This window comes from Haliotis asinina, chromosome 15 (assembly GCF_037392515.1).
Source record: "Haliotis asinina isolate JCU_RB_2024 chromosome 15, JCU_Hal_asi_v2, whole genome shotgun sequence".
In the NCBI taxonomy this organism is placed as follows: domain Eukaryota; kingdom Metazoa; phylum Mollusca; class Gastropoda; order Lepetellida; family Haliotidae; genus Haliotis; species Haliotis asinina.
In genome coordinates, this window is record NC_090294.1 from 39,662,643 (window position 1) to 39,688,605 (window position 25,963).

The 25,963-nt window shown below is 43.5% G+C and overlaps 56 non-coding genes across 56 annotated transcripts; all 56 read right to left on the bottom strand.

Annotated features, from left to right (window-relative positions):
• Positions 1-123: 123 nt before the first annotated feature.
• Trnaa-ugc (transfer RNA alanine (anticodon UGC)) lies at positions 124-195 on the bottom strand. The gene has a single exon. It is a non-coding gene; the product is annotated as a tRNA-Ala (tRNA).
• Positions 196-561: 366 nt separating this feature from the next.
• On the bottom strand, positions 562-633 carry Trnaa-cgc (transfer RNA alanine (anticodon CGC)). Its single transcript has one exon. It is a non-coding gene; the product is annotated as a tRNA-Ala (tRNA).
• Positions 634-1,114: 481 nt separating this feature from the next.
• Trnaa-ugc (transfer RNA alanine (anticodon UGC)) lies at positions 1,115-1,186 on the bottom strand. Its single transcript has one exon. It is a non-coding gene; the product is annotated as a tRNA-Ala (tRNA).
• Positions 1,187-1,552: 366 nt separating this feature from the next.
• On the bottom strand, positions 1,553-1,624 carry Trnaa-cgc (transfer RNA alanine (anticodon CGC)). The gene has a single exon. It is a non-coding gene; the product is annotated as a tRNA-Ala (tRNA).
• A 481-nt stretch (positions 1,625-2,105) lies between these two features.
• Positions 2,106-2,177, bottom strand: Trnaa-ugc (transfer RNA alanine (anticodon UGC)). The gene has a single exon. It is a non-coding gene; the product is annotated as a tRNA-Ala (tRNA).
• Positions 2,178-2,543: 366 nt separating this feature from the next.
• On the bottom strand, positions 2,544-2,615 carry Trnaa-cgc (transfer RNA alanine (anticodon CGC)). Its single transcript has one exon. It is a non-coding gene; the product is annotated as a tRNA-Ala (tRNA).
• A 481-nt stretch (positions 2,616-3,096) lies between these two features.
• Positions 3,097-3,168, bottom strand: Trnaa-ugc (transfer RNA alanine (anticodon UGC)). The gene has a single exon. It is a non-coding gene; the product is annotated as a tRNA-Ala (tRNA).
• A 366-nt stretch (positions 3,169-3,534) lies between these two features.
• On the bottom strand, positions 3,535-3,606 carry Trnaa-cgc (transfer RNA alanine (anticodon CGC)). Its single transcript has one exon. It is a non-coding gene; the product is annotated as a tRNA-Ala (tRNA).
• A 481-nt stretch (positions 3,607-4,087) lies between these two features.
• Positions 4,088-4,159, bottom strand: Trnaa-ugc (transfer RNA alanine (anticodon UGC)). The gene has a single exon. It is a non-coding gene; the product is annotated as a tRNA-Ala (tRNA).
• Positions 4,160-4,525: 366 nt separating this feature from the next.
• Positions 4,526-4,597, bottom strand: Trnaa-cgc (transfer RNA alanine (anticodon CGC)). The gene has a single exon. It is a non-coding gene; the product is annotated as a tRNA-Ala (tRNA).
• A 481-nt stretch (positions 4,598-5,078) lies between these two features.
• Trnaa-ugc (transfer RNA alanine (anticodon UGC)) lies at positions 5,079-5,150 on the bottom strand. The gene has a single exon. It is a non-coding gene; the product is annotated as a tRNA-Ala (tRNA).
• Positions 5,151-5,516: 366 nt separating this feature from the next.
• Trnaa-cgc (transfer RNA alanine (anticodon CGC)) lies at positions 5,517-5,588 on the bottom strand. The gene has a single exon. It is a non-coding gene; the product is annotated as a tRNA-Ala (tRNA).
• A 481-nt stretch (positions 5,589-6,069) lies between these two features.
• Positions 6,070-6,141, bottom strand: Trnaa-ugc (transfer RNA alanine (anticodon UGC)). Its single transcript has one exon. It is a non-coding gene; the product is annotated as a tRNA-Ala (tRNA).
• Positions 6,142-6,507: 366 nt separating this feature from the next.
• On the bottom strand, positions 6,508-6,579 carry Trnaa-cgc (transfer RNA alanine (anticodon CGC)). The gene has a single exon. It is a non-coding gene; the product is annotated as a tRNA-Ala (tRNA).
• A 283-nt stretch (positions 6,580-6,862) lies between these two features.
• Positions 6,863-6,934, bottom strand: Trnaa-ugc (transfer RNA alanine (anticodon UGC)). Its single transcript has one exon. It is a non-coding gene; the product is annotated as a tRNA-Ala (tRNA).
• Positions 6,935-7,300: 366 nt separating this feature from the next.
• On the bottom strand, positions 7,301-7,372 carry Trnaa-cgc (transfer RNA alanine (anticodon CGC)). Its single transcript has one exon. It is a non-coding gene; the product is annotated as a tRNA-Ala (tRNA).
• Positions 7,373-7,655: 283 nt separating this feature from the next.
• Trnaa-ugc (transfer RNA alanine (anticodon UGC)) lies at positions 7,656-7,727 on the bottom strand. The gene has a single exon. It is a non-coding gene; the product is annotated as a tRNA-Ala (tRNA).
• Positions 7,728-8,093: 366 nt separating this feature from the next.
• Trnaa-cgc (transfer RNA alanine (anticodon CGC)) lies at positions 8,094-8,165 on the bottom strand. Its single transcript has one exon. It is a non-coding gene; the product is annotated as a tRNA-Ala (tRNA).
• Positions 8,166-8,448: 283 nt separating this feature from the next.
• Trnaa-ugc (transfer RNA alanine (anticodon UGC)) lies at positions 8,449-8,520 on the bottom strand. Its single transcript has one exon. It is a non-coding gene; the product is annotated as a tRNA-Ala (tRNA).
• Positions 8,521-8,886: 366 nt separating this feature from the next.
• On the bottom strand, positions 8,887-8,958 carry Trnaa-cgc (transfer RNA alanine (anticodon CGC)). Its single transcript has one exon. It is a non-coding gene; the product is annotated as a tRNA-Ala (tRNA).
• A 481-nt stretch (positions 8,959-9,439) lies between these two features.
• On the bottom strand, positions 9,440-9,511 carry Trnaa-ugc (transfer RNA alanine (anticodon UGC)). Its single transcript has one exon. It is a non-coding gene; the product is annotated as a tRNA-Ala (tRNA).
• Positions 9,512-9,877: 366 nt separating this feature from the next.
• Trnaa-cgc (transfer RNA alanine (anticodon CGC)) lies at positions 9,878-9,949 on the bottom strand. The gene has a single exon. It is a non-coding gene; the product is annotated as a tRNA-Ala (tRNA).
• A 283-nt stretch (positions 9,950-10,232) lies between these two features.
• Trnaa-ugc (transfer RNA alanine (anticodon UGC)) lies at positions 10,233-10,304 on the bottom strand. Its single transcript has one exon. It is a non-coding gene; the product is annotated as a tRNA-Ala (tRNA).
• Positions 10,305-10,670: 366 nt separating this feature from the next.
• Trnaa-cgc (transfer RNA alanine (anticodon CGC)) lies at positions 10,671-10,742 on the bottom strand. Its single transcript has one exon. It is a non-coding gene; the product is annotated as a tRNA-Ala (tRNA).
• A 283-nt stretch (positions 10,743-11,025) lies between these two features.
• Positions 11,026-11,097, bottom strand: Trnaa-ugc (transfer RNA alanine (anticodon UGC)). Its single transcript has one exon. It is a non-coding gene; the product is annotated as a tRNA-Ala (tRNA).
• Positions 11,098-11,463: 366 nt separating this feature from the next.
• Trnaa-cgc (transfer RNA alanine (anticodon CGC)) lies at positions 11,464-11,535 on the bottom strand. The gene has a single exon. It is a non-coding gene; the product is annotated as a tRNA-Ala (tRNA).
• Positions 11,536-11,818: 283 nt separating this feature from the next.
• On the bottom strand, positions 11,819-11,890 carry Trnaa-ugc (transfer RNA alanine (anticodon UGC)). The gene has a single exon. It is a non-coding gene; the product is annotated as a tRNA-Ala (tRNA).
• Positions 11,891-12,256: 366 nt separating this feature from the next.
• Trnaa-cgc (transfer RNA alanine (anticodon CGC)) lies at positions 12,257-12,328 on the bottom strand. The gene has a single exon. It is a non-coding gene; the product is annotated as a tRNA-Ala (tRNA).
• A 481-nt stretch (positions 12,329-12,809) lies between these two features.
• On the bottom strand, positions 12,810-12,881 carry Trnaa-ugc (transfer RNA alanine (anticodon UGC)). The gene has a single exon. It is a non-coding gene; the product is annotated as a tRNA-Ala (tRNA).
• A 366-nt stretch (positions 12,882-13,247) lies between these two features.
• Positions 13,248-13,319, bottom strand: Trnaa-cgc (transfer RNA alanine (anticodon CGC)). The gene has a single exon. It is a non-coding gene; the product is annotated as a tRNA-Ala (tRNA).
• Positions 13,320-13,800: 481 nt separating this feature from the next.
• Trnaa-ugc (transfer RNA alanine (anticodon UGC)) lies at positions 13,801-13,872 on the bottom strand. The gene has a single exon. It is a non-coding gene; the product is annotated as a tRNA-Ala (tRNA).
• A 366-nt stretch (positions 13,873-14,238) lies between these two features.
• Trnaa-cgc (transfer RNA alanine (anticodon CGC)) lies at positions 14,239-14,310 on the bottom strand. The gene has a single exon. It is a non-coding gene; the product is annotated as a tRNA-Ala (tRNA).
• Positions 14,311-15,031: 721 nt separating this feature from the next.
• Positions 15,032-15,103, bottom strand: Trnaa-cgc (transfer RNA alanine (anticodon CGC)). The gene has a single exon. It is a non-coding gene; the product is annotated as a tRNA-Ala (tRNA).
• A 481-nt stretch (positions 15,104-15,584) lies between these two features.
• On the bottom strand, positions 15,585-15,656 carry Trnaa-ugc (transfer RNA alanine (anticodon UGC)). Its single transcript has one exon. It is a non-coding gene; the product is annotated as a tRNA-Ala (tRNA).
• Positions 15,657-16,022: 366 nt separating this feature from the next.
• Trnaa-cgc (transfer RNA alanine (anticodon CGC)) lies at positions 16,023-16,094 on the bottom strand. Its single transcript has one exon. It is a non-coding gene; the product is annotated as a tRNA-Ala (tRNA).
• Positions 16,095-16,575: 481 nt separating this feature from the next.
• On the bottom strand, positions 16,576-16,647 carry Trnaa-ugc (transfer RNA alanine (anticodon UGC)). The gene has a single exon. It is a non-coding gene; the product is annotated as a tRNA-Ala (tRNA).
• Positions 16,648-17,013: 366 nt separating this feature from the next.
• Positions 17,014-17,085, bottom strand: Trnaa-cgc (transfer RNA alanine (anticodon CGC)). Its single transcript has one exon. It is a non-coding gene; the product is annotated as a tRNA-Ala (tRNA).
• Positions 17,086-17,368: 283 nt separating this feature from the next.
• Trnaa-ugc (transfer RNA alanine (anticodon UGC)) lies at positions 17,369-17,440 on the bottom strand. Its single transcript has one exon. It is a non-coding gene; the product is annotated as a tRNA-Ala (tRNA).
• Positions 17,441-17,806: 366 nt separating this feature from the next.
• On the bottom strand, positions 17,807-17,878 carry Trnaa-cgc (transfer RNA alanine (anticodon CGC)). Its single transcript has one exon. It is a non-coding gene; the product is annotated as a tRNA-Ala (tRNA).
• A 283-nt stretch (positions 17,879-18,161) lies between these two features.
• Trnaa-ugc (transfer RNA alanine (anticodon UGC)) lies at positions 18,162-18,233 on the bottom strand. Its single transcript has one exon. It is a non-coding gene; the product is annotated as a tRNA-Ala (tRNA).
• Positions 18,234-18,599: 366 nt separating this feature from the next.
• Trnaa-cgc (transfer RNA alanine (anticodon CGC)) lies at positions 18,600-18,671 on the bottom strand. Its single transcript has one exon. It is a non-coding gene; the product is annotated as a tRNA-Ala (tRNA).
• A 679-nt stretch (positions 18,672-19,350) lies between these two features.
• Positions 19,351-19,422, bottom strand: Trnaa-ugc (transfer RNA alanine (anticodon UGC)). The gene has a single exon. It is a non-coding gene; the product is annotated as a tRNA-Ala (tRNA).
• A 366-nt stretch (positions 19,423-19,788) lies between these two features.
• Trnaa-cgc (transfer RNA alanine (anticodon CGC)) lies at positions 19,789-19,860 on the bottom strand. The gene has a single exon. It is a non-coding gene; the product is annotated as a tRNA-Ala (tRNA).
• A 679-nt stretch (positions 19,861-20,539) lies between these two features.
• Positions 20,540-20,611, bottom strand: Trnaa-ugc (transfer RNA alanine (anticodon UGC)). Its single transcript has one exon. It is a non-coding gene; the product is annotated as a tRNA-Ala (tRNA).
• Positions 20,612-20,977: 366 nt separating this feature from the next.
• On the bottom strand, positions 20,978-21,049 carry Trnaa-cgc (transfer RNA alanine (anticodon CGC)). Its single transcript has one exon. It is a non-coding gene; the product is annotated as a tRNA-Ala (tRNA).
• Positions 21,050-21,332: 283 nt separating this feature from the next.
• Trnaa-ugc (transfer RNA alanine (anticodon UGC)) lies at positions 21,333-21,404 on the bottom strand. Its single transcript has one exon. It is a non-coding gene; the product is annotated as a tRNA-Ala (tRNA).
• A 363-nt stretch (positions 21,405-21,767) lies between these two features.
• Positions 21,768-21,838, bottom strand: Trnaa-cgc (transfer RNA alanine (anticodon CGC)). Its single transcript has one exon. It is a non-coding gene; the product is annotated as a tRNA-Ala (tRNA).
• Positions 21,839-22,121: 283 nt separating this feature from the next.
• On the bottom strand, positions 22,122-22,193 carry Trnaa-ugc (transfer RNA alanine (anticodon UGC)). The gene has a single exon. It is a non-coding gene; the product is annotated as a tRNA-Ala (tRNA).
• A 366-nt stretch (positions 22,194-22,559) lies between these two features.
• On the bottom strand, positions 22,560-22,631 carry Trnaa-cgc (transfer RNA alanine (anticodon CGC)). Its single transcript has one exon. It is a non-coding gene; the product is annotated as a tRNA-Ala (tRNA).
• Positions 22,632-22,914: 283 nt separating this feature from the next.
• Trnaa-ugc (transfer RNA alanine (anticodon UGC)) lies at positions 22,915-22,986 on the bottom strand. Its single transcript has one exon. It is a non-coding gene; the product is annotated as a tRNA-Ala (tRNA).
• A 366-nt stretch (positions 22,987-23,352) lies between these two features.
• Trnaa-cgc (transfer RNA alanine (anticodon CGC)) lies at positions 23,353-23,424 on the bottom strand. Its single transcript has one exon. It is a non-coding gene; the product is annotated as a tRNA-Ala (tRNA).
• A 283-nt stretch (positions 23,425-23,707) lies between these two features.
• Trnaa-ugc (transfer RNA alanine (anticodon UGC)) lies at positions 23,708-23,779 on the bottom strand. Its single transcript has one exon. It is a non-coding gene; the product is annotated as a tRNA-Ala (tRNA).
• Positions 23,780-24,145: 366 nt separating this feature from the next.
• Positions 24,146-24,217, bottom strand: Trnaa-cgc (transfer RNA alanine (anticodon CGC)). Its single transcript has one exon. It is a non-coding gene; the product is annotated as a tRNA-Ala (tRNA).
• Positions 24,218-24,896: 679 nt separating this feature from the next.
• On the bottom strand, positions 24,897-24,968 carry Trnaa-ugc (transfer RNA alanine (anticodon UGC)). Its single transcript has one exon. It is a non-coding gene; the product is annotated as a tRNA-Ala (tRNA).
• Positions 24,969-25,334: 366 nt separating this feature from the next.
• Trnaa-cgc (transfer RNA alanine (anticodon CGC)) lies at positions 25,335-25,406 on the bottom strand. The gene has a single exon. It is a non-coding gene; the product is annotated as a tRNA-Ala (tRNA).
• Positions 25,407-25,689: 283 nt separating this feature from the next.
• On the bottom strand, positions 25,690-25,761 carry Trnaa-ugc (transfer RNA alanine (anticodon UGC)). The gene has a single exon. It is a non-coding gene; the product is annotated as a tRNA-Ala (tRNA).
• Positions 25,762-25,963: the final 202 nt, after the last annotated feature.

Here is a 25,963-nt window from a genome sequence, read left to right on the forward strand (position 1 = left end):
TACATTTGCATATATTTATTGTGGATTATGTAAGAGGATTGTTTGGTTTTCAGGTGCTGATAAAGATGAACGGTGGGCTTGTAAGAAGAAGACAAATATAAAACAGGGAAAAAATAAGGAACATGGAGATGCCGGGGATCGAACCCGGGGCCTTTCACATGCAAAGCGAACGCTCTGCCACTGAGCTACATCCCCAACCTGAGGAAAACGGGGTCAAAACCATGTATCCTTCTCTTGAGCACTTGTACAATCTTTGTTTTCCAAGTTGACATCAGTCTTCCCCACACACCCGAGTTTAAGAATTGAGCCTTGACACGTACATCCCCGTGGCAAGCCTACAGCAAAATGGTACAGCCAACATAGAAAGCGTGCTGTAGTTGCTGTAAAGAGGGTGTGTATGGCTGTGGAGTATTTGAAGAAAGAAAGGACTTTATGGGCAGCAGTGTGTACGATTGTTGAGCGTGACATCTTGCAATGTCTGGTGATTTCAATAAATGTGGCTTCTTTCATATTCGGGTGGGGCACACTCAGTTTGCATTGTGACATCCCTGGCCAAAAATGTGGAGATGCCGGGGATCGAACCCGGGGCCTTTCACATGCGAAGCGAACGCTCTACCACTGAGCTACATCCCCTACACCTGCTGTTCTCATTGCACTACTTGTTAGATTGATCACTTTTATGCACTGAGTACTTGTGAAGGTCGAAATGTCAAGATGGAGACGTAGCCTATTGCCAAATCCTTCTAAATTCAAGCGTATAAGTAGTGTGATTGTTTGAAATGCAGGATGGATGTACATTTGCATATATTTATTGTGGATTATATAAGAGAATTGTTTGGTTTTCAGGTGCTGATAAAGATGAACGGTGGGCACTTTTATGCACTGAGTACTTGTGAAGGTCGAAATGTCAAGATGGAGACGTAGCCTATTGCCAAATCCTTCTAAATTCAAGCGTATAAGTAGTGTGATTGTTTGAAATGCAGGATGGATGTACATTTGCATATATTTATTGTGGATTATGTAAGAGGATTGTTTGGTTTTCAGGTGCTGATAAAGATGAACGGTGGGCTTGTAAGAAAAAGACAAATATAAAACAGGGAAAAAATAAGGAACATGGAGATGCCGGGGATCGAACCCGGGGCCTTTCACATGCAAAGCGAACGCTCTGCCACTGAGCTACATCCCCAACCTGAGGAAAACGGGGTCAAAACCATGTATCCCTCTCTTGAGCACTTGTACAATCTTTGTTTTCCAAGTTGACATCAGTCTTCCCCACACACCCGAGTTTAAGAATTGAGCCTTGACACGTACATCCCCGTGGCAAGCCTACAGCAAAATGGTACAGCCAACATAGAAAGCGTGCTGTAGTTGCTGTAAAGAGGGTGTGTATGGCTGTGGAGTATTTGAAGAAAGAAAGGACTTTATGGGCAGCAGTGTGTACGATTGTTGAGCGTGACATCTTGCAATGTCTGGTGATTTCAATAAATGTGGCTTCTTTCATATTCGGGTGGGGCACACTCAGTTTGCATTGTGACATCCCTGGCCAAAAATGTGGAGATGCCGGGGATCGAACCCGGGGCCTTTCACATGCGAAGCGAACGCTCTACCACTGAGCTACATCCCCTACACCTGCTGTTCTCATTGCACTACTTGTTAGATTGATCACTTTTATGCACTGAGTACTTGTGAAGGTCGAAATGTCAAGATGGAGACGTAGCCTATTGCCAAATCCTTCTAAATTCAAGCGTATAAGTAGTGTGATTGTTTGAAATGCAGGATGGATGTACATTTGCATATATTTATTGTGGATTATATAAGAGAATTGTTTGGTTTTCAGGTGCTGATAAAGATGAACGGTGGGCACTTTTATGCACTGAGTACTTGTGAAGGTCGAAATGTCAAGATGGAGACGTAGCCTATTGCCAAATCCTTCTAAATTCAAGCGTATAAGTAGTGTGATTGTTTGAAATGCAGGATGGATGTACATTTGCATATATTTATTGTGGATTATGTAAGAGGATTGTTTGGTTTTCAGGTGCTGATAAAGATGAACGGTGGGCTTGTAAGAAAAAGACAAATATAAAACAGGGAAAAAATAAGGAACATGGAGATGCCGGGGATCGAACCCGGGGCCTTTCACATGCAAAGCGAACGCTCTGCCACTGAGCTACATCCCCAACCTGAGGAAAACGGGGTCAAAACCATGTATCCTTCTCTTGAGCACTTGTACAATCTTTGTTTTCCAAGTTGACATCAGTCTTCCCCACACACCCGAGTTTAAGAATTGAGCCTTGACACGTACATCCCCGTGGCAAGCCTACAGCAAAATGGTACAGCCAACATAGAAAGCGTGCTGTAGTTGCTGTAAAGAGGGTGTGTATGGCTGTGGAGTATTTGAAGAAAGAAAGGACTTTATGGGCAGCAGTGTGTAGGATTGTTGAGCGTGACATCTTGCAATGTCTGGTGATTTCAATAAATGTGGCTTCTTTCATATTCGGGTGGGGCACACTCAGTTTGCATTGTGACATCCCTGGCCAAAAATGTGGAGATGCCGGGGATCGAACCCGGGGCCTTTCACATGCGAAGCGAACGCTCTACCACTGAGCTACATCCCCTACACCTGCTGTTCTCATTGCACTACTTGTTAGATTGATCACTTTTATGCACTGAGTACTTGTGAAGGTCGAAATGTCAAGATGGAGACGTAGCCTATTGCCAAATCCTTCTAAATTCAAGCGTATAAGTAGTGTGATTGTTTGAAATGCAGGATGGATGTACATTTGCATATATTTATTGTGGATTATATAAGAGAATTGTTTGGTTTTCAGGTGCTGATAAAGATGAACGGTGGGCACTTTTATGCACTGAGTACTTGTGAAGGTCGAAATGTCAAGATGGAGACGTAGCCTATTGCCAAATCCTTCTAAATTCAAGCGTATAAGTAGTGTGATTGTTTGAAATGCAGGATGGATGTACATTTGCATATATTTATTGTGGATTATGTAAGAGGATTGTTTGGTTTTCAGGTGCTGATAAAGATGAACGGTGGGCTTGTAAGAAAAAGACAAATATAAAACAGGGAAAAAATAAGGAACATGGAGATGCCGGGGATCGAACCCGGGGCCTTTCACATGCAAAGCGAACGCTCTGCCACTGAGCTACATCCCCAACCTGAGGAAAACGGGGTCAAAACCATGTATCCTTCTCTTGAGCACTTGTACAATCTTTGTTTTCCAAGTTGACATCAGTCTTCCCCACACACCCGAGTTTAAGAATTGAGCCTTGACACGTACATCCCCGTGGCAAGCCTACAGCAAAATGGTACAGCCAACATAGAAAGCGTGCTGTAGTTGCTGTAAAGAGGGTGTGTATGGCTGTGGAGTATTTGAAGAAAGAAAGGACTTTATGGGCAGCAGTGTGTACGATTGTTGAGCGTGACATCTTGCAATGTCTGGTGATTTCAATAAATGTGGCTTCTTTCATATTTGGGTGGGGCACACTCAGTTTGCATTGTGACATCCCTGGCCAAAAATGTGGAGATGCCGGGGATCGAACCCGGGGTCTTTCACATGCGAAGCGAACGCTCTACCACTGAGCTACATCCCCTACACCTGCTGTTCTCATTGCACTACTTGTTAGATTGATCACTTTTATGCACTGAGTACTTGTGAAGGTCGAAATGTCAAGATGGAGACGTAGCCTATTGCCAAATCCTTCTAAATTCAAGCGTATAAGTAGTGTGATTGTTTGAAATGCAGGATGGATGTACATTTGCATATATTTATTGTGGATTATATAAGAGAATTGTTTGGTTTTCAGGTGCTGATAAAGATGAACGGTGGGCACTTTTATGCACTGAGTACTTGTGAAGGTCGAAATGTCAAGATGGAGACGTAGCCTATTGCCAAATCCTTCTAAATTCAAGCGTATAAGTAGTGTTATTGTTTGAAATGCAGGATGGATGTACATTTGCATATATTTATTGTGGATTATGTAAGAGGATTGTTTGGTTTTCAGGTGCTGATAAAGATGAACGGTGGGCTTGTAAGAAGAAGACAAATATAAAACAGGGAAAAAATAAGGAACATGGAGATGCCGGGGATCGAACACGGGGCCTTTCACATGCAAAGCGAACGCTCTGCCACTGAGCTACATCCCCAACCTGAGGAAAACGGGGTCAAAACCATGTATCCTTCTCTTGAGCACTTGTACAATCTTTGTTTTCCAAGTTGACATCAGTCTTCCCCACACACCCGAGTTTAAGAATTGAGCCTTGACACGTACATCCCCGTGGCAAGCCTACAGCAAAATGGTACAGCCAACATAGAAAGCGTGCTGTAGTTGCTGTAAAGAGGGTGTGTATGGCTGTGGAGTATTTGAAGAAAGAAAGGACTTTATGGGCAGCAGTGTGTACGATTGTTGAGCGTGACATCTTGCAATGTCTGGTGATTTCAATAAATGTGGCTTCTTTCATATTCGGGTGGGGCACACTCAGTTTGCATTGTGACATCCCTGGCCAAAAATGTGGAGATGCCGGGGATCGAACCCGGGGCCTTTCACATGCGAAGCGAACGCTCTACCACTGAGCTACATCCCCTACACCTGCTGTTCTCATTGCACTACTTGTTAGATTGATCACTTTTATGCACTGAGTACTTGTGAAGGTCGAAATGTCAAGATGGAGACGTAGCCTATTGCCAAATCCTTCTAAATTCAAGCGTATAAGTAGTGTGATTGTTTGAAATGCAGGATGGATGTACATTTGCATATATTTATTGTGGATTATATAAGAGAATTGTTTGGTTTTCAGGTGCTGATAAAGATGAACGGTGGGCACTTTTATGCACTGAGTACTTGTGAAGGTCGAAATGTCAAGATGGAGACGTAGCCTATTGCCAAATCCTTCTAAATTCAAGCGTATAAGTAGTGTGATTGTTTGAAATGCAGGATGGATGTACATTTGCATATATTTATTGTGGATTATGTAAGAGGATTGTTTGGTTTTCAGGTGCTGATAAAGATGAACGGTGGGCTTGTAAGAAAGAGACAAATATAAAACAGGGAAAAAATAAGGAACATGGAGATGCCGGGGATCGAACCCGGGGCCTTTCACATGCAAAGCGAACGCTCTGCCACTGAGCTACATCCCCAACCTGAGGAAAACGGGGTCAAAACCATGTATCCTTCTCTTGAGCACTTGTACAATCTTTGTTTTCCAAGTTGACATCAGTCTTCCCCACACACCCGAGTTTAAGAATTGAGCCTTGACACGTACATCCCCGTGGCAAGCCTACAGCAAAATGGTACAGCCAACATAGAAAGCGTGCTGTAGTTGCTGTAAAGAGGGTGTGTATGGCTGTGGAGTATTTGAAGAAAGAAAGGACTTTATGGGCAGCAGTGTGTACGATTGTTGAGCGTGACATCTTGCAATGTCTGGTGATTTCAATAAATGTGGCTTCTTTCATATTTGGGTGGGGCACACTCAGTTTGCATTGTGACATCCCTGGCCAAAAATGTGGAGATGCCGGGGATCGAACCCGGGGTCTTTCACATGCGAAGCGAACGCTCTACCACTGAGCTACATCCCCTACACCTGCTGTTCTCATTGCACTACTTGTTAGATTGATCACTTTTATGCACTGAGTACTTGTGAAGGTCGAAATGTCAAGATGGAGACGTAGCCTATTGCCAAATCCTTCTAAATTCAAGCGTATAAGTAGTGTGATTGTTTGAAATGCAGGATGGATGTACATTTGCATATATTTATTGTGGATTATATAAGAGAATTGTTTGGTTTTCAGGTGCTGATAAAGATGAACGGTGGGCACTTTTATGCACTGAGTACTTGTGAAGGTCGAAATGTCAAGATGGAGACGTAGCCTATTGCCAAATCCTTCTAAATTCAAGCGTATAAGTAGTGTTATTGTTTGAAATGCAGGATGGATGTACATTTGCATATATTTATTGTGGATTATGTAAGAGGATTGTTTGGTTTTCAGGTGCTGATAAAGATGAACGGTGGGCTTGTAAGAAGAAGACAAATATAAAACAGGGAAAAAATAAGGAACATGGAGATGCCGGGGATCGAACACGGGGCCTTTCACATGCAAAGCGAACGCTCTGCCACTGAGCTACATCCCCAACCTGAGGAAAACGGGGTCAAAACCATGTATCCTTCTCTTGAGCACTTGTACAATCTTTGTTTTCCAAGTTGACATCAGTCTTCCCCACACACCCGAGTTTAAGAATTGAGCCTTGACACGTACATCCCCGTGGCAAGCCTACAGCAAAATGGTACAGCCAACATAGAAAGCGTGCTGTAGTTGCTGTAAAGAGGGTGTGTATGGCTGTGGAGTATTTGAAGAAAGAAAGGACTTTATGGGCAGCAGTGTGTACGATTGTTGAGCGTGACATCTTGCAATGTCTGGTGATTTCAATAAATGTGGCTTCTTTCATATTCGGGTGGGGCACACTCAGTTTGCATTGTGACATCCCTGGCCAAAAATGTGGAGATGCCGGGGATCGAACCCGGGGCCTTTCACATGCGAAGCGAACGCTCTACCACTGAGCTACATCCCCTACACCTGCTGTTCTCATTGCACTACTTGTTAGATTGATCACTTTTATGCACTGAGTACTTGTGAAGGTCGAAATGTCAAGATGGAGACGTAGCCTATTGCCAAATCCTTCTAAATTCAAGCGTATAAGTAGTGTGATTGTTTGAAATGCAGGATGGATGTACATTTGCATATATTTATTGTGGATTATATAAGAGAATTGTTTGGTTTTCAGGTGCTGATAAAGATGAACGGTGGGCTTGTAAGAAGAAGACAAATATGAAACAGGGAAAAAATAAGGAACATGGAGATGCCGGGGATCGAACCCGGGGCCTTTCACATGCAAAGCGAACGCTCTACCACTGAGCTACATCCCCAACCTGAGGAAAACGGGGTAAAAACCATGTATCCCTCTCTTGAGCACTTGTACAATCTTTGTTTTCCAAGTTGACATCAGTCTTCCCCACACACCCGAGTTTAAGAATTGAGCCTTGACACGTACATCCCCGTGGCAAGCCTACAGCAAAATGGTACAGCCAACATAGAAAGCGTGCTGTAGTTGCTGTAAAGAGGGTGTGTATGGCTGTGGAGTATTTGAAGAAAGAAAGGACTTTATGGGCAGCAGTGTGTACGATTGTTGAGCGTGACATCTTGCAATGTCTGGTGATTTCAATAAATGTGGCTTCTTTCATATTCGGGTGGGGCACGCTCAGTTTGCATTGTGACATCCCTGGCCAAAAATGTGGAGATGCCGGGGATCGAACCCGGGGCCTTTCACATGCGAAGCGAACGCTCTACCACTGAGCTATATCCCCTACACCTGCTGTTCTCATTGTACTACTTGTTAGATTGATCACTTTTATGCACTGAGTACTTGTGAAGGTCGAAATGTCAAGATGGAGACGTAGCCTATTGCCAAATCCTTCTAAATTCAAGCGTATAAGTAGTGTGATTGTTTGAAATGCAGGATGGATGTACATTTGCATATATTTATTGTGGATTATATAAGAGAATTGTTTGGTTTTCAGGTGCTGATAAAGATGAACGGTGGGCTTGTAAGAAGAAGACAAATATAAAACAGGGAAAAAATAAAGAACATGGAGATGCCGGGGATCGAACCCGGGGCCTTTCACATGCAAAGCGAACGCTTTACCACTGAGCTACATCCCCAACCTGAGGATAACGGGGTAAAAACCATGTATCCCTCTCTTGAGCACTTGTACAATCTTTGTTTTCCAAGTTGACATCAGTCTTCCCCACACACCCGAGTTTAAGAATTGAGCCTTGACACGTACATCCCCGTGGCAAGCCTACAGCAAAATGCTACAGCCAACATAGAAAGCGTGCTGTAGTTGCTGTAAAGAGGGTGTGTATGGCTGTGGAGTATTTGAAGAAAGAAAGGACTTTATGGGCAGCAGTGTGTAGGATTGTTGAGCGTGGCATCTGGCAATGTCTGGTGATTTCAATAAATGTGGCTTCTTTCATATTCGGGTGGGGCACGCTCAGTTTGCATTGTGACATCCCTGGCCAAAAATGTGGAGATGCCGGGGATCGAACCCGGGGCCTTTCACATGCGAAGCGAACGCTCTACCACTGAGCTACATCCCCTACACCTGCTGTTCTCATTGTACTACTTGTTAGATTGATCACTTTTATGCACTGAGTACTTGTGAAGGTCGAAATGTCAAGATGGAGACGTAGCCTATTGCCAAATCCTTCTAAATTCAAGCGTATAAGTAGTGTGATTGTTTGAAATGCAGGATGGATGTACATTTGCATATATTTATTGTGGATTATATAAGAGAATTGTTTGGTTTTCAGGTGCTGATAAAGATGAACGATGGGCTTGTAAGAAGAAGACAAATATAAAACAGGGAAAAAACAAGGAACATGGAGATGCCGGGGATCGAACCCGGGGCCTTTCACATGCAAAGCGAACGCTTTACCACTGAGCTACATCCCCAACCTGAGGAAAACGGTGTAAAAACCATGTATCCCTCTCTTGAGCACTTGTACAATCTTTGTTTTCCAAGTTGACATCAGTCTTCCCCACACACCCGAGTTTAAGAATTGAGCCTTGACACGTACATCCCCGTGGCAAGCCTACAGCAAAATGGTACAGCCAACATAGAAAGCGTGCTGTAGTTGCTGTAAAGAGGGTGTGTATGGCTGTGGAGTATTTGAAGAAAGAAAGGACTTTATGGGCAGCAGTGTGTACGATTGTTGAGCGTGACATCTTGCAATGTCTGGTGATTTCAATAAATGTGGCTTCTTTCATATTCGGGTGGGGCACACTCAGTTTGCATTGTGTCATCCCTGGCCAAAAATGTGGAGATGCCGGGGATCGAACCCGGGGCCTTTCACATGCGAAGCGAACGCTCTACAACTGAGCTACATCCCCTACACCTGCTGTTCTCATTGCACTACTTGTTAGATTGATCACTTTTATGCACTGAGTACTTGTGAAGGTCGAAATGTCAAGATGGAGACGTAGCCTATTGCCAAATCCTTCTAAATTCAAGCGTATAAGTAGTGTGATTGTTTGAAATGCAGGATGGATGTACATTTGCATATATTTATTGTGGATTATATAAGAGAATTGTTTGGTTTTCAGGTGCTGATAAAGATGAACGGTGGGCACTTTTATGCACTGAGTACTTGTGAAGGTCGAAATGTCAAGATGGAGACGTAGCCTATTGCCAAATCCTTCTAAATTCAAGCGTATAAGTAGTGTTATTGTTTGAAATGCAGGATGGATGTACATTTGCATATATTTATTGTGGATTATGTAAGAGGATTGTTTGGTTTTCAGGTGCTGATAAAGATGAACGGTGGGCTTGTAAGAAGAAGACAAATATAAAACAGGGAAAAAATAAGGAACATGGAGATGCCGGGGATCGAACCCGGGGCCTTTCACATGCAAAGCGAACGCTCTGCCACTGAGCTACATCCCCAACCTGAGGAAAACGGGGTCAAAACCATGTATCCTTCTCTTGAGCACTTGTACAATCTTTGTTTTCCAAGTTGACATCAGTCTTCCCCACACACCCGAGTTTAAGAATTGAGCCTTGACACGTACATCCCCGTGGCAAGCCTACAGCAAAATGGTACAGCCAACATAGAAAGCGTGCTGTAGTTGCTGTAAAGAGGGTGTGTATGGCTGTGGAGTATTTGAAGAAAGAAAGGACTTTATGGGCAGCAGTGTGTACGATTGTTGAGCGTGACATCTTGCAATGTCTGGTGATTTCAATAAATGTGGCTTCTTTCATATTTGGGTGGGGCACACTCAGTTTGCATTGTGACATCCCTGGCCAAAAATGTGGAGATGCCGGGGATCGAACCCGGGGCCTTTCACATGCGAAGCGAACGCTCTACCACTGAGCTACATCCCCTACACCTGCTGTTCTCATTGCACTACTTGTTAGATTGATCACTTTTATGCACTGAGTACTTGTGAAGGTCGAAATGTCAAGATGGAGACGTAGCCTATTGCCAAATCCTTCTAAATTCAAGCGTATAAGTAGTGTGATTGTTTGAAATGCAGGATGGATGTACATTTGCATATATTTATTGTGGATTATATAAGAGAATTGTTTGGTTTTCAGGTGCTGATAAAGATGAACGGTGGGCTTGTAAGAAGAAGACAAATATGAAACAGGGAAAAAATAAGGAACATGGAGATGCCGGGGATCGAACCCGGGGCCTTTCACATGCAAAGCGAACGCTCTACCACTGAGCTACATCCCCAACCTGAGGAAAACGGGGTAAAAACCATGTATCCCTCTCTTGAGCACTTGTACAATCTTTGTTTTCCAAGTTGACATCAGTCTTCCCCACACACCCGAGTTTAAGAATTGAGCCTTGACACGTACATCCCCGTGGCAAGCCTACAGCAAAATGGTACAGCCAACATAGAAAGCGTGCTGTAGTTGCTGTAAAGAGGGTGTGTATGGCTGTGGAGTATTTGAAGAAAGAAAGGACTTTATGGGCAGCAGTGTGTACGATTGTTGAGCGTGACATCTTGCAATGTCTGGTGATTTCAATAAATGTGGCTTCTTTCATATTCGGGTGGGGCACGCTCAGTTTGCATTGTGACATCCCTGGCCAAAAATGTGGAGATGCCGGGGATCGAACCCGGGGCCTTTCACATGCGAAGCGAACGCTCTACCACTGAGCTATATCCCCTACACCTGCTGTTCTCATTGTACTACTTGTTAGATTGATCACTTTTATGCACTGAGTACTTGTGAAGGTCGAAATGTCAAGATGGAGACGTAGCCTATTGCCAAATCCTTCTAAATTCAAGCGTATAAGTAGTGTGATTGTTTGAAATGCAGGATGGATGTACATTTGCATATATTTATTGTGGATTATATAAGAGAATTGTTTGGTTTTCAGGTGCTGATAAAGATGAACGGTGGGCTTGTAAGAAGAAGACAAATATAAAACAGGGAAAAAATAAGGAACATGGAGATGCCGGGGATCGAACCCGGGGCCTTTCACATGCAAAGCGAACGCTCTACCACTGAGCTACATCCCCAACCTGAGGATAACGGGGTCAAAACCATGTATCCCTCTCTTGAGCACTTGTACAATCTTTGTTTTCCAAGTTGACATCAGTCTTCCCCACACACCCGAGTTTAAGAATTGAGCCTTGACACGTACATCCCCGTGGCAAGCCTACAGCAAAATGCTACAGCCAACATAGAAAGCGTGCTGTAGTTGCTGTAAAGAGGGTGTGTATGGCTGTGGAGTATTTGAAGAAAGAAAGGACTTTATGGGCAGCAGTGTGTAGGATTGTTGAGCGTGGCATCTGGCAATGTCTGGTGATTTCAATAAATGTGGCTTCTTTCATATTCGGGTGGGGCACGCTCAGTTTGCATTGTGACATCCCTGGCCAAAAATGTGGAGATGCCGGGGATCGAACCCGGGGCCTTTCACATGCGAAGCGAACGCTCTACCACTGAGCTACATCCCCTACACCTGCTGTTCTCATTGTACTACTTGTTAGATTGATCACTTTTATGCACTGAGTACTTGTGAAGGTCGAAATGTCAAGATGGAGACGTAGCCTATTGCCAAATCCTTCTAAATTCAAGCGTATAAGTAGTGTGATTGTTTGAAATGCAGGATGGATGTACATTTGCATATATTTATTGTGGATTATATAAGAGAATTGTTTGGTTTTCAGGTGCTGATAAAGATGAACGATGGGCTTGTAAGAAGAAGACAAATATAAAACAGGGAAAAAACAAGGAACATGGAGATGCCGGGGATCGAACCCGGGGCCTTTCACATGCAAAGCGAACGCTTTACCACTGAGCTACATCCCCAACCTGAGGAAAACGGTGTAAAAACCATGTATCCCTCTCTTGAGCACTTGTACAATCTTTGTTTTCCAAGTTGACATCAGTCTTCCCCACACACCCGAGTTTAAGAATTGAGCCTTGACACGTACATCCCCGTGGCAAGCCTACAGCAAAATGGTACAGCCAACATAGAAAGCGTGCTGTAGTTGCTGTAAAGAGGGTGTGTATGGCTGTGGAGTATTTGAAGAAAGAAAGGACTTTATGGGCAGCAGTGTGTACGATTGTTGAGCGTGACATCTTGCAATGTCTGGTGATTTCAATAAATGTGGCTTCTTTCATATTCGGGTGGGGCACACTCAGTTTGCATTGTGTCATCCCTGGCCAAAAATGTGGAGATGCCGGGGATCGAACCCGGGGCCTTTCACATGCGAAGCGAACGCTCTACCACTGAGCTACATCCCCTACACCTGCTGTTCTCATTGTACTACTTGTTAGACTGATCACTTTTATGCACTGAGTACTTGTGAAGGTCGAAATGTCAAGATGGAGACGTAGCCTATTGCCAAATCCTTCTAAATTCAAGCGTATAAGTAGTGTGATTGTTTGAAATGCAGGATGGATGTACATTTGCATATATTTATTGTGGATTATATAAGAGGATTGTTTGGTTTTCAGGTGCTGATAAAGATGAACGGTGGGCACTTTTATGCACTGAGTACTTGTGAAGGTCGAAATGTCAAGATGGAGACGTAGCCTATTGCCAAATCCTTCTAAATTCAAGCGTATAAGTAGTGTTATTGTTTGAAATGAAGGATGGATGTACATTTGCATATATTTATTGTGGATTATGTAAGAGGATTGTTTGGTTTTCAGGTGCTGATAAAGATGAACGGTGGGCTTGTAAGAAGAAGACAAATATAAAACAGGGAAAAAATAAAGAACATGGAGATGCCGGGGATCAAACCCGGGGCCTTTCACATGCAAAGCGAACGCTCTACCACTGAGCTACATCCCCAACCTGAGGAAAAGGGGGTAAAAACCATGTATCCTTCTCTTGAGCACTTGTACAATCTTTCTTTTCCAAGTTGACATCAGTCTTCCCCACACACCCGAGTTTAAGAATTGAGCCTTGACACGTACATCCCCGTGGCAAGCCTACAGCAAAATGCTACAGCCACCATAGAAAGCGTGCTGTAGTTGCTGTAAAGAGGGTGTGTATGGCTGTGGAGTATTTGAAGAAAGAAAGGACTTTATGGGCAGCAGTGTGTACGATTGTTGAGCGTGACATCTTGCAATGTCTGGTGATTTCAATAAATGTGGCTTCTTTCATATTCGGGTGGGGCACGCTCAGTTTGCATTGTGACATCCCTGGCCAAAAATGTGGAGATGCCGGGGATCGAACCCGGGGCCTTTCACATGCGAAGCGAACGCTCTACCACTGAGCTACATCCCCTACACCTGCTGTTCTCATTGTACTACTTGTTAGACTGATCACTTTTATGCACTGAGTACTTGTGAAGGTCGAAATGTCAAGATGGAGACGTAGCCTATTGCCAAATCCTTCTAAATTCAAGCGTATAAGTAGTGTGATTGTTTGAAATGCAGGATGGATGTACATTTGCATATATTTATTGTGGATTATATAAGAGAATTGTTTGGTTTTCAGGTGCTGATAAAGATGAACGGTGGGCACTTTTATGCACTGAGTACTTGTGAAGGTCGAAATGTCAAGATGGAGACGTAGCCTATTGCCAAATCCTTCTAAATTCAAGCGTATAAGTAGTGTTATTGTTTGAAATGAAGGATGGATGTACATTTGCATATATTTATTGTGGATTATGTAAGAGGATTGTTTGGTTTTCAGGTGCTGATAAAGATGAACGGTGGGCTTGTAAGAAGAAGACAAATATAAAACAGGGAAAAAATAAGGAACATGGAGATGCCGGGGATCGAACCCGGGGCCTTTCACGTGCAAAGCGAACGCTCTACCACTGAGCTACATCCCCAACCTGAGGAAAACGGGGTAAAAACCATGTATCCTTCTCTTGAGCACTTGTACAATCTTTCTTTTCCAAGTTGACATCAGTCTTCCCCACACACCCGAGTTTAAGAATTGAGCCTTGACACGTACATCCCCGTGGCAAGCCTACAGCAAAATGGTACAGCCAACATAGAAAGCGTGCTGTAGTTGCTGTAAAGAGGGTGTGTATGGCTGTGGAGTATTTGAAGAAAGAAAGGACTTTATGGGCAGCAGTGTGTACGATTGTTGAGCGTGACATCTTGCAATGTCTGGTGATTTCAATAAATGTGGCTTCTTTCATATTCGGGTGGGGCACACTCAGTTTGCATTGTGACATCCCTGGCCAAAAATGTGGAGATGCCGGGGATCGAACCCGGGGCCTTTCACATGCGAAGCGAACGCTCTACCACTGAGCTACATCCCCTACACCTGCTGTTCTCATTGTACTACTTGTTAGATTGATCACTTTTATGCACTGAGTACTTGTGAAGGTCGAAATGTCAAGATGGAGACGTAGCCTATTGCCAAATCCTTCTAAATTCAAGCGTATAAGTAGTGTGATTGTTTGAAATGCAGGATGGATGTACATTTGCATATATTTATTGTGGATTATATAAGAGAATTGTTTGGTTTTCAGGTGCTGATAAAGATGAACGGTGGGCTTGTAAGAAGAAGACAAATATAAAACAGGGAAAAAATAAGGAACATGGAGATGCCGGGGATCGAACCCGGGGCCTTTCACATGCAAAGCGAGCGCTCTGCAAATGAGCTACATCCCCAACCTGAGGATAACGGGGAAAAAACCATGTATCCTTCTCTTGAGCACTTGTACAATCTTTGTTTTCCAAGTTGACATCAGTCTTCCCCACACACCCGAGTTTAAGAATTGAGCCTTGACACGTACATCCCCGTGGCAAGCCTACAGCAAAATGGTACAGCCAACATAGAAAGCGTGCTGTAGTTGCTGTAAAGAGGGTGTGTATGGCTGTGGAGTATTTGAAGAAAGAAAGGACTTTATGGGCAGCAATGTGTAGGATTGTTGAGCGTGGCATCTTGCAATGTCTGGTGATTTCAATAAATGTGGCTTCTTTCATATTCGGGTGGGGCACACTCAGTTTGCATTGTGACATCCCTGGCCAAAAATGTGGAGATGCCGGGAATCGAACCCGGGGCCTTTCACATGCGAAGCGAACGCTCTACCACTGAGCTACATCCCCTACACCTGCTGTTCTCATTGTACTACTTGTTAGATTGATCACTTTTATGCACTGAGTACTTGTGAAGGTCGAAATGTCAAGATGGAGACGTAGTCTATTGCCAAATCCTTCTAAATTCAAGCGTATAAGTAGTGTGATTGTTTGAAATGCAGGATGGATGTACATTTGCATATATTTATTGTGGATTATATAAGAGAATTGTTTGGTTTTCAGGTGCTGATAAAGATGAACGGTGGGCACTTTTATGCACTGAGTACTTGTGAAGGTCGAAATGTCAAGATGGAGACGTAGCCTATTGCCAAATCCTTCTAAATTCAAGCGTATAAGTAGTGTTATTGTTTGAAATGCAGGATGGATGTACATTTGCATATATTTATTGTGGATTATGTAAGAGGATTGTTTGGTTTTCAGGTGCTGATAAAGATGAACGGTGGGCTTGTAAGAAGAAGACAAATATAAAACAGGGAAAAAATAAGGAACATGGAGATGCCGGGGATCGAAACCGGGGCCTTTCACATGCAAAGCGAACGCTCTACCACTGAGCTACATCCCCAACCTGAGGAAAAGGGGGTCAAAACCATGTATCCTTCTCTTGAGCACTTGTACAATCTTTCTTTTCCAAGTTGACATCAGTCTTCCCCACACACCCGAGTTTAAGAATTGAGCCTTGACACGTACATCCCCGTGGCAAGCCTACAGCAAAATGCTACAGCCACCATAGAAAGCGTGCTGTAGTTGCTGTAAAGAGGGTGTGTATGGCTGTGGAGTATTTGAAGAAAGAAAGGACTTTATGGGCAGCAGTGTGTACGATTGTTGAGCGTGACATCTTGCAATGTCTGGTGATTTCAATAAATGTGGCTTCTTTCATATTCGGGTGGGGCACGCTCAGTTTGCATTGTGACATCCCTGGCCAAAAATGTGGAGATGCCGGGGATCGAACCCGGGGCCTTTCACATGCGAAGCGAACGCTCTACCACTGAGCTACATCCCCTACACCTGCTGTTCTCATTGTACTACTTGTTAGATTGATCACTTTTATGCATTGAGTACTTGTGAAGGTCGAAATGTCAAGATGGAGACGTAGCCTATTGCCAAATCCTTCTAAATTCAAGCGTATAAGTAGTGTGATTGTTTGAAATGCAGGATGGATGTACATTTGCATATATTTATTGTGGATTATATAAGAGAATTGTTTGGTTTTCAGGTGCTGATAAAGATGAACGGTGGGCACTTTTATGCACTGAGTACTTGTGAAGGTCGAAATGTCAAGATGGAGACGTAGCTTATTGCCAAATCCTTCTAAATTCAAGCGTATAAGTAGTGTGATTGTTTGAAATGCAGGATGGATGTACATTTGCATATATTTATTGTGGATTATATAAGAGGATTGTTTGGTTTTCAGGTGCTGATAAAGATGAACGGTGGGCTTGTAAGAAGAAGACAAATATAAAACAGGGAAGAAATAAGGAATATGGAGATGCCGGGGATCGAACCCGGGGCCTTTCACATGCAAAGCGAACGCTCTACCACTGAGCTACATCCCCAACCTGAGGAAAAGGGGGTAAAAACCATGTATCCTTCTCTTGAGCACTTGTACAATCTTTCTTTTCCAAGTTGACATCAGTCTTCCCCACACACCCGAGTTTAAGAATTGAGCCTTGACACGTACATCCCCGTGGCAAGCCTACAGCAAAATGGTACAGCCAACATAGAAAGCGTGCTGTAGTTGCTGTAAAGAGGGTGTGTATGGCTGTGGAGTATTTGAAGAAAGAAAGGACTTTATGGGCAGCAGTGTGTACGATTGTTGAGCGTGACATCTTGCAATGTCTGGTGATTTCAATAAATGTGGCTTCTTTCATATTCGGGTGGGGCACACTCAGTTTGCATTGTGACATCCCTGGCCAAAAATGTGGAGATGCCGGGGATCGAACCCGGGGCCTTTCACATGCGAAGCGAACGCTCTACCACTGAGCTACATCCCCTACACCTGCTGTTCTCATTGTACTACTTGTTAGATTGATCACTTTTATGCACTGAGTACTTGTGAAGGTCGAAATGTCAAGATGGAGACGTAGCCTATTGCCAAATCCTTCTAAATTCAAGCGTATAAGTAGTGTGATTGTTTGAAATGCAGGATGGATGTACATTTGCATATATTTATTGTGGATTATATAAGAGGATTGTTTGGTTTTCAGGTGCTGATAAAGATGAACGGTGGGCTTGTAAGAAGAAGACAAATATAAAACAGGGAAGAAATAAGGAATATGGAGATGCCGGGGATCGAACCCGGGGCCTTTCACATGCAAAGCGAACGCTCTACCACTGAGCTACATCCCCAACCTGAGGAAAAGGGGGTAAAAACCATGTATCCTTCTCTTGAGCACTTGTACAATCTTTGTTTTCCAAGTTGACATCAGTCTTCCCCACACACCCGAGTTTAAGAATTGAGCCTTGACACGTACATCCCCGTGGCAAGCCTACAGCAAAATGGTACAGCCAACATAGAAAGCGTGCTGTAGTTGCTGTAAAGAGGGTGTGTATGGCTGTGGAGTATTTGAAGAAAGAAAGGACTTTATGGGCAGCAGTGTGTACGATTGTTGAGCGTGACATCTTGCAATGTCTGGTGATTTCAATAAATGTGGCTTCTTTCATATTCGGGTGGGGCACACTCAGTTTGCATTGTGACATCCCTGGCCAAAAATGTGGAGATGCCGGGGATCGAACCCGGGGCCTTTCACATGCGAAGCGAACGCTCTACCACTGAGCTACATCCACTACACCTGCTGTTCTCATTGTACTACTTGTTAGATTGATCACTTTTATGCACTGAGTACTTGTGAAGGTCGAAATGTCAAGATGGAGACGTAGCCTATTGCCAAATCCTTCTAAATTCAAGCGTATAAGTAGTGTGATTGTTTGAAATGCAGGATGGATGTACATTTGCATATATTTATTGTGGATTATATAACAGAATTGTTTGGTTTTCAGGTGCTGATAAAGATGAACGGTGGGCTTGTAAGAAGAAGACAAATATGAAACAGGGAAAAAACAAGGAACATGGAGATGCCGGGGATCGAACCCGGGGCCTTTCACATGCAAAGCGAACGCTCTACCACTGAGCTACATCCCCAACCTGAGGAAAACGGGGTAAAAACCATGTATCCCTCTCTTGAGCACTTGTACAATCTTTGTTTTCCAAGTTGACATCAGTCTTCCCCACACACCCGAGTTTAAGAATTGAGCCTTGACACGTACATCCCCGTGGCAAGCCTACAGCAAAATGGTACAGCCAACATAGAAAGCGTGCTGTAGTTGCTGTAAAGAGGGTGTGTATGGCTGTGGAGTATTTGAAGAAAGAAAGGACTTTATGGGCAGCAATGTGTAGGATTGTTGAGCGTGGCATCTTGCAATGTCTGGTGATTTCAATAAATGTGGCTTCTTTCATATTCGGGTGGGGCACACTCAGTTTGCATTGTGACATCCCTGGCCAAAAATGTGGAGATGCCGGGAATCGAACCCGGGGCCTTTCACATGCGAAGCGAACGCTCTACCACTGAGCTACATCCCCTACACCTGCTGTTCTCATTGTACTACTTGTTAGATTGATCACTTTTATGCACTGTGTACTTGTGAAGGTCGAAATGTCAAGATGGAGACGTAGCTTATTGCCAAATCCTTCTAAATTCAAGCGTATAAGTAGTGTGATTGTTTGAAATGCAGGATGGATGTACATTTGCATATATTTATTGTGGATTATATAAGAGAATTGTTTGGTTTTCAGGTGCTGATAAAGATGAACGGTGGGCACTTTTATGCACTGAGTACTTGTGAAGGTCGAAATGTCAAGGTGGAGACGTAGCCTATTGCCAAATCCTTCTAAATTCAAGCGTATAAGTAGTGTTGTTGTTTGAAATGAAGGATGGATGTACATTTGCATATATTTATTGTGGATTATGTAAGAGGATTGTTTGGTTTTCAGGTGCTGATAAAGATGAACGGTGGGCACTTTTATGGACTGAGTACTTGTGAAGGTCGAAATGTCAAGATGGAGACGTAGCCTATTGCCAAATCCTTCTAAATTCAAGCGTATAAGTAGTGTTATTGTTTGAAATGCAGGATGGATGTACATTTGCATATATTTATTGTGGATTATATAAGAGAATTGTTTGGTTTTCAGGTGCTGATAAAGATGAACGGTGGGCTTGTAAGAAGAAGACAAATATGAAACAGGGAAAAAACAAGGAACATGGAGATGCCGGGGATCGAACCCGGGGCCTTTCACATGCAAAGCGAACGCTCTACCACTGAGCTACATCCCCAACCTGAGGAAAAGGGGGTAAAAACCATGTATCCTTCTCTTGAGCACTTGTACAATCTTTGTTTTCCAAGTTGACATCAGTCTTCCCCACACACCCGAGTTTAAGAATTGAGCCTTGACACGTACATCCCCGTGGCAAGCCTACAGCAAAATGGTACAGCCAACATAGAAAGCGTGCTGTAGTTGCTGTAAAGAGGGTGTGTATGGCTGTGGAGTATTTGAAGAAAGAAAGGACTTTATGGGCAGCAATGTGTAGGATTGTTGAGCGTGGCATCTTGCAATGTCTGGTGATTTCAATAAATGTGGCTTCTTTCATATTCGGGTGGGGCACACTCAGTTTGCATTGTGACATCCCTGGCCAAAAATGTGGAGATGCCGGGAATCGAACCCGGGGCCTTTCACATGCGAAGCGAACGCTCTACCACTGAGCTACATCCCCTACACCTGCTGTTCTCATTGTACTACTTGTTAGATTGATCACTTTTATGCACTGTGTACTTGTGAAGGTCGAAATGTCAAGATGGAGACGTAGCTTATTGCCAAATCCTTCTAAATTCAAGCGTATAAGTAGTGTGATTGTTTGAAATGCAGGATGGATGTACATTTGCATATATTTATTGTGGATTATATAAGAGAATTGTTTGGTTTTCAGGTGCTGATAAAGATGAACGGTGGGCACTTTTATGCACTGAGTACTTGTGAAGGTCGAAATGTCAAGGTGGAGACGTAGCCTATTGCCAAATCCTTCTAAATTCAAGCGTATAAGTAGTGTTGTTGTTTGAAATGAAGGATGGATGTACATTTGCATATATTTATTGTGGATTATGTAAGAGGATTGTTTGGTTTTCAGGTGCTGATAAAGATGAACGGTGGGCACTTTTATGGACTGAGTACTTGTGAAGGTCGAAATGTCAAGATGGAGACGTAGCCTATTGCCAAATCCTTCTAAATTCAAGCGTATAAGTAGTGTTATTGTTTGAAATGCAGGATGGATGTACATTTGCATATATTTATTGTGGATTATATAAGAGAATTGTTTGGTTTTCAGGTGCTGATAAAGATGAACGGTGGGCTTGTAAGAAGAAGACAAATATGAAACAGGGAAAAAACAAGGAACATGGAGATGCCGGGGATCGAACCCGGGGCCTTTCACATGCAAAGCGAACGCTCTACCACTGAGCTACATCCCCAACCTGAGGAAAAGGGGGTAAAAACCATGTATCCTTCTCTTGAGCACTTGTACAATCTTTGTTTTCCAAGTTGACATCAGTCTTCCCCACACACCCGAGTTTAAGAATTGAGCCTTGACACGTACATCCCCGTGGCAAGCCTACAGCAAAATGGTACAGCCAACATAGAAAGCGTGCTGTAGTTGCTGTAAAGAGGGTGTGTATGGCTGTGGAGTATTTGAAGAAAGAAAGGACTTTATGGGCAGCAGTGTGTACGATTGTTGAGCGTGACATCTTGCAATGTCTGGTGATTTCAATAAATGTGGCTTCTTTCATATTCGGGTGGGGCACACTCAGTTTGCATTGTGACATCCCTGGCCAAAAATGTGGAGATGCCGGGGATCGAACCCGGGGCCTTTCACATGCGAAGCGAACGCTCTACCACTGAGCTACATCCACTACACCTGCTGTTCTCATTGTACTACTTGTTAGATTGATCACTTTTATGCACTGAGTACTTGTGAAGGTCGAAATGTCAAGATGGAGACGTAGCCTATTGCCAAATCCTTCTAAATTCAAGCGTATAAGTAGTGTGATTGTTTGAAATGCAGGATGGATGTACATTTGCATATATTTATTGTGGATTATATAAGAGAATTGTTTGGTTTTCAGGTGCTGATAAAGATGAACGGTGGGCTTGTAAGAAGAAGACAAATATGAAACAGGGAAAAAACAAGGAACATGGAGATGCCGGGGATCGAACCCGGGGCCTTTCACATGCAAAGCGAACGCTCTACCACTGAGCTACATCCCCAACCTGAAAAGAGGGTAAAAACCATGTATCCTTCTCTTGAGCACTTGTACAATCTTTGTTTTCCAAGTTGACATCAGTCTTCCCCACACACCCGAGTTTAAGAATTCAGCCTTGACACGTACATCCCCGTGGCAAGCCTACAGCAAAATGGTACAGCCAACATAGAAAGCGTGCTGTAGTTGCTGTAAAGAGGGTGTGTATGGCTGTGGAGTATTTGAAGAAAGAAAGGACTTTATGGGCAGCAGTGTGTACGATTGTTGAGCGTGACATCTTGCAATGTCTGGTGATTTCAATAAATGTGGCTTCTTTCATATTCGGGTGGGGCACACTCAGTTTGCATTGTGACATCCCTGGCCAAAAATGTGGAGATGCCGGGGTTGAACTCGGGGCCTTTCACATGCGAAGCGAACGCTCTACCACTGAGCTACATCCCCTACACCTGCTGTTCTCATTGTACTACTTGTTAGACTGATCACTTTTATGCACTGAGTACTTGTGAAGGTCGAAATGTCAAGATGGAGACGTAGCCTATTGCCAAATCCTTCTAAATTCAAGCGTATAAGTAGTGTGATTGTTTGAAATGCAGGATGGATGTACATTTGCATATATTTATTGTGGATTATATAAGAGGATTGTTTGGTTTTCAGGTGCTGATAAAGATGAACGGTGGGCTTGTAAGAAGAAGACAAATATAAAACAGGGAAGAAATAAGGAATATGGAGATGCCGGGGATCGAACCCGGGGCCTTTCACATGCAAAGCGAACGCTCTACCACTGAGCTACATCCCCAACCTGAGGAAAAGGGGGTAAAAACCATGTATCCTTCTCTTGAGCACTTGTACAATCTTTCTTTTCCAAGTTGACATCAGTCTTCCCCACACACCCGAGTTTAAGAATTGAGCCTTGACACGTACATCCCCGTGGCAAGCCTACAGCAAAATGGTACAGCCAACATAGAAAGCGTGCTGTAGTTGCTGTAAAGAGGGTGTGTATGGCTGTGGAGTATTTGAAGAAAGAAAGGACTTTATGGGCAGCAGTGTGTACGATTGTTGAGCGTGACATCTTGCAATGTCTGGTGATTTCAATAAATGTGGCTTCTTTCATATTCGGGTGGGGCACACTCAGTTTGCATTGTGACATCCCTGGCCAAAAATGTGGAGATGCCGGGGATCGAACCCGGGGCCTTTCACATGCGAAGCGAACGCTCTACCACTGAGCTACATCCCCTACACCTGCTGTTCTCATTGTACTACTTGTTAGATTGATCACTTTTATGCACTGAGTACTTGTGAAGGTCGAAATGTCAAGATGGAGACGTAGCCTATTGCCAAATCCTTCTAAATTCAAGCGTATAAGTAGTGTGATTGTTTGAAATGCAGGATGGATGTACATTTGCATATATTTATTGTGGATTATATAAGAGGATTGTTTGGTTTTCAGGTGCTGATAAAGATGAACGGTGGGCTTGTAAGAAGAAGACAAATATAAAACAGGGAAGAAATAAGGAATATGGAGATGCCGGGGATCGAACCCGGGGCCTTTCACATGCAAAGCGAACGCTCTACCACTGAGCTACATCCCCAACCTGAGGAAAAGGGGGTAAAAACCATGTATCCTTCTCTTGAGCACTTGTACAATCTTTGTTTTCCAAGTTGACATCAGTCTTCCCCACACACCCGAGTTTAAGAATTGAGCCTTGACACGTACATCCCCGTGGCAAGCCTACAGCAAAATGGTACAGCCAACATAGAAAGCGTGCTGTAGTTGCTGTAAAGAGGGTGTGTATGGCTGTGGAGTATTTGAAGAAAGAAAGGACTTTATGGGCAGCAGTGTGTACGATTGTTGAGCGTGACATCTTGCAATGTCTGGTGATTTCAATAAATGTGGCTTCTTTCATATTCGGGTGGGGCACACTCAGTTTGCATTGTGACATCCCTGGCCAAAAATGTGGAGATGCCGGGGATCGAACCCGGGGCCTTTCACATGCGAAGCGAACGCTCTACCACTGAGCTACATCCACTACACCTGCTGTTCTCATTGTACTACTTGTTAGATTGATCACTTTTATGCACTGAGTACTTGTGAAGGTCGAAATGTCAAGATGGAGACGTAGCCTATTGCCAAATCCTTCTAAATTCAAGCGTATAAGTAGTGTGATTGTTTGAAATGCAGGATGGATGTACATTTGCATATATTTATTGTGGATTATATAAGAGAATTGTTTGGTTTTCAGGTGCTGATAAAGATGAACGGTGGGCTTGTAAGAAGAAGACAAATATGAAACAGGGAAAAAACAAGGAACATGGAGATGCCGGGGATCGAACCCGGGGCCTTTCACATGCAAAGCGAACGCTCTACCACTGAGCTACATCCCCAACCTGAGGAAAACGGGGTAAAAACCATGTATCCCTCTCTTGAGCACTTGTACAATCTTTGTTTTCCAAGTTGACATCAGTCTTCCCCACACACCCGAGTTTAAGAATTGAGCCTTGACACGTACATCCCCGTGGCAAGCCTACAGCAAAATGGTACAGCCAACATAGAAAGCGTGCTGTAGTTGCTGTAAAGAGGGTGTGTATGGCTGTGGAGTATTTGAAGAAAGAAAGGACTTTATGGGCAGCAATGTGTAGGATTGTTGAGCGTGGCATCTTGCAATGTCTGGTGATTTCAATAAATGTGGCTTCTTTCATATTCGGGTGGGGCACACTCAGTTTGCATTGTGACATCCCTGGCCAAAAATGTGGAGATGCCGGGAATCGAACCCGGGGCCTTTCACATGCGAAGCGAACGCTCTACCACTGAGCTACATCCCCTACACCTGCTGTTCTCATTGTACTACTTGTTAGATTGATCACTTTTATGCACTGTGTACTTGTGAAGGTCGAAATGTCAAGATGGAGACGTAGCTTATTGCCAAATCCTTCTAAATTCAAGCGTATAAGTAGTGTGATTGTTTGAAATGCAGGATGGATGTACATTTGCATATATTTATTGTGGATTATATAAGAGAATTGTTTGGTTTTCAGGTGCTGATAAAGATGAACGGTGGGCACTTTTATGGACTGAGTACTTGTGAAGGTCGAAATGTCAAGGTGGAGACGTAGCCTATTGCCAAATCCTTCTAAATTCAAGCGTATAAGTAGTGTTGTTGTTTGAAATGAAGGATGGATGTACATTTGCATATATTTATTGTGGATTATGTAAGAGGATTGTTTGGTTTTCAGGTGCTGATAAAGATGAACGGTGGGCACTTTTATGGACTGAGTACTTGTGAAGGTCGAAATGTCAAGATGGAGACGTAGCCTATTGCCAAATCCTTCTAAATTCAAGCGTATAAGTAGTGTTATTGTTTGAAATGCAGGATGGATGTACATTTGCATATATTTATTGTGGATTATATAAGAGAATTGTTTGGTTTTCAGGTGCTGATAAAGATGAACGGTGGGCTTGTAAGAAGAAGACAAATATGAAACAGGGAAAAAACAAGGAACATGGAGATGCCGGGGATCGAACCCGGGGCCTTTCACATGCAAAGCGAACGCTCTACCACTGAGCTACATCCCCAACCTGAGGAAAACGGGGTAAAAACCATGTATCCTTCTCTTGAGCACTTGTACAATCTTTGTTTTCCAAGTTGACATCAGTCTTCCCCACACACCCGAGTTTAAGAATTGAGCCTTGACACGTACATCCCCGTGGCAAGCCTACAGCAAAATGGTACAGCCAACATAGAAAGCGTGCTGTAGTTGCTGTAAAGAGGGTGTGTATGGCTGTGGAGTATTTGAAGAAAGAAAGGACTTTATGGGCAGCAGTGTGTACGATTGTTGAGCGTGACATCTTGCAATGTCTGGTGATTTCAATAAATGTGGCTTCTTTCATATTCGGGTGGGGCACACTCAGTTTGCATTGTGACATCCCTGGCCAAAAATGTGGAGATGCCGGGGATCGAACCCGGGGCCTTTCACATGCGAAGCGAACGCTCTACCACTGAGCTACATCCCCTACACCTGCTGTTCTCATTGTACTACTTGTTAGATTGATCACTTTTATGCACTGAGTACTTGTGAAGGTCGAAATGTCAAGATGGAGACGTAGCCTATTGCCAAATCCTTCTAAATTCAAGCGTATAAGTAGTGTGATTGTTTGAAATGCAGGATGGATGTACATTTGCATATATTTATTGTGGATTATATAAGAGAATTGTTTGGTTTTCAGGTGCTGATAAAGATGAACGGTGGGCTTGTAAGAAGAAGACAAATATGAAACAGGGAAAAAACAAGGAACATGGAGATGCCGGGGATCGAACCCGGGGCCTTTCACATGCAAAGCGAACGCTCTACCACTGAGCTACATCCCCAACCTGAGGAAAACGGGGTAAAAACCATGTATCCCTCTCTTGAGCACTTGTACAATCTTTGTTTTCCAAGTTGACATCAGTCTTCCCCACACACCCGAGTTTAAGAATTGAGCCTTGACACGTACATCCCCGTGGCAAGCCTACAGCAAAATGGTACAGCCAACATAGAAAGCGTGCTGTAGTTGCTGTAAAGAGGGTGTGT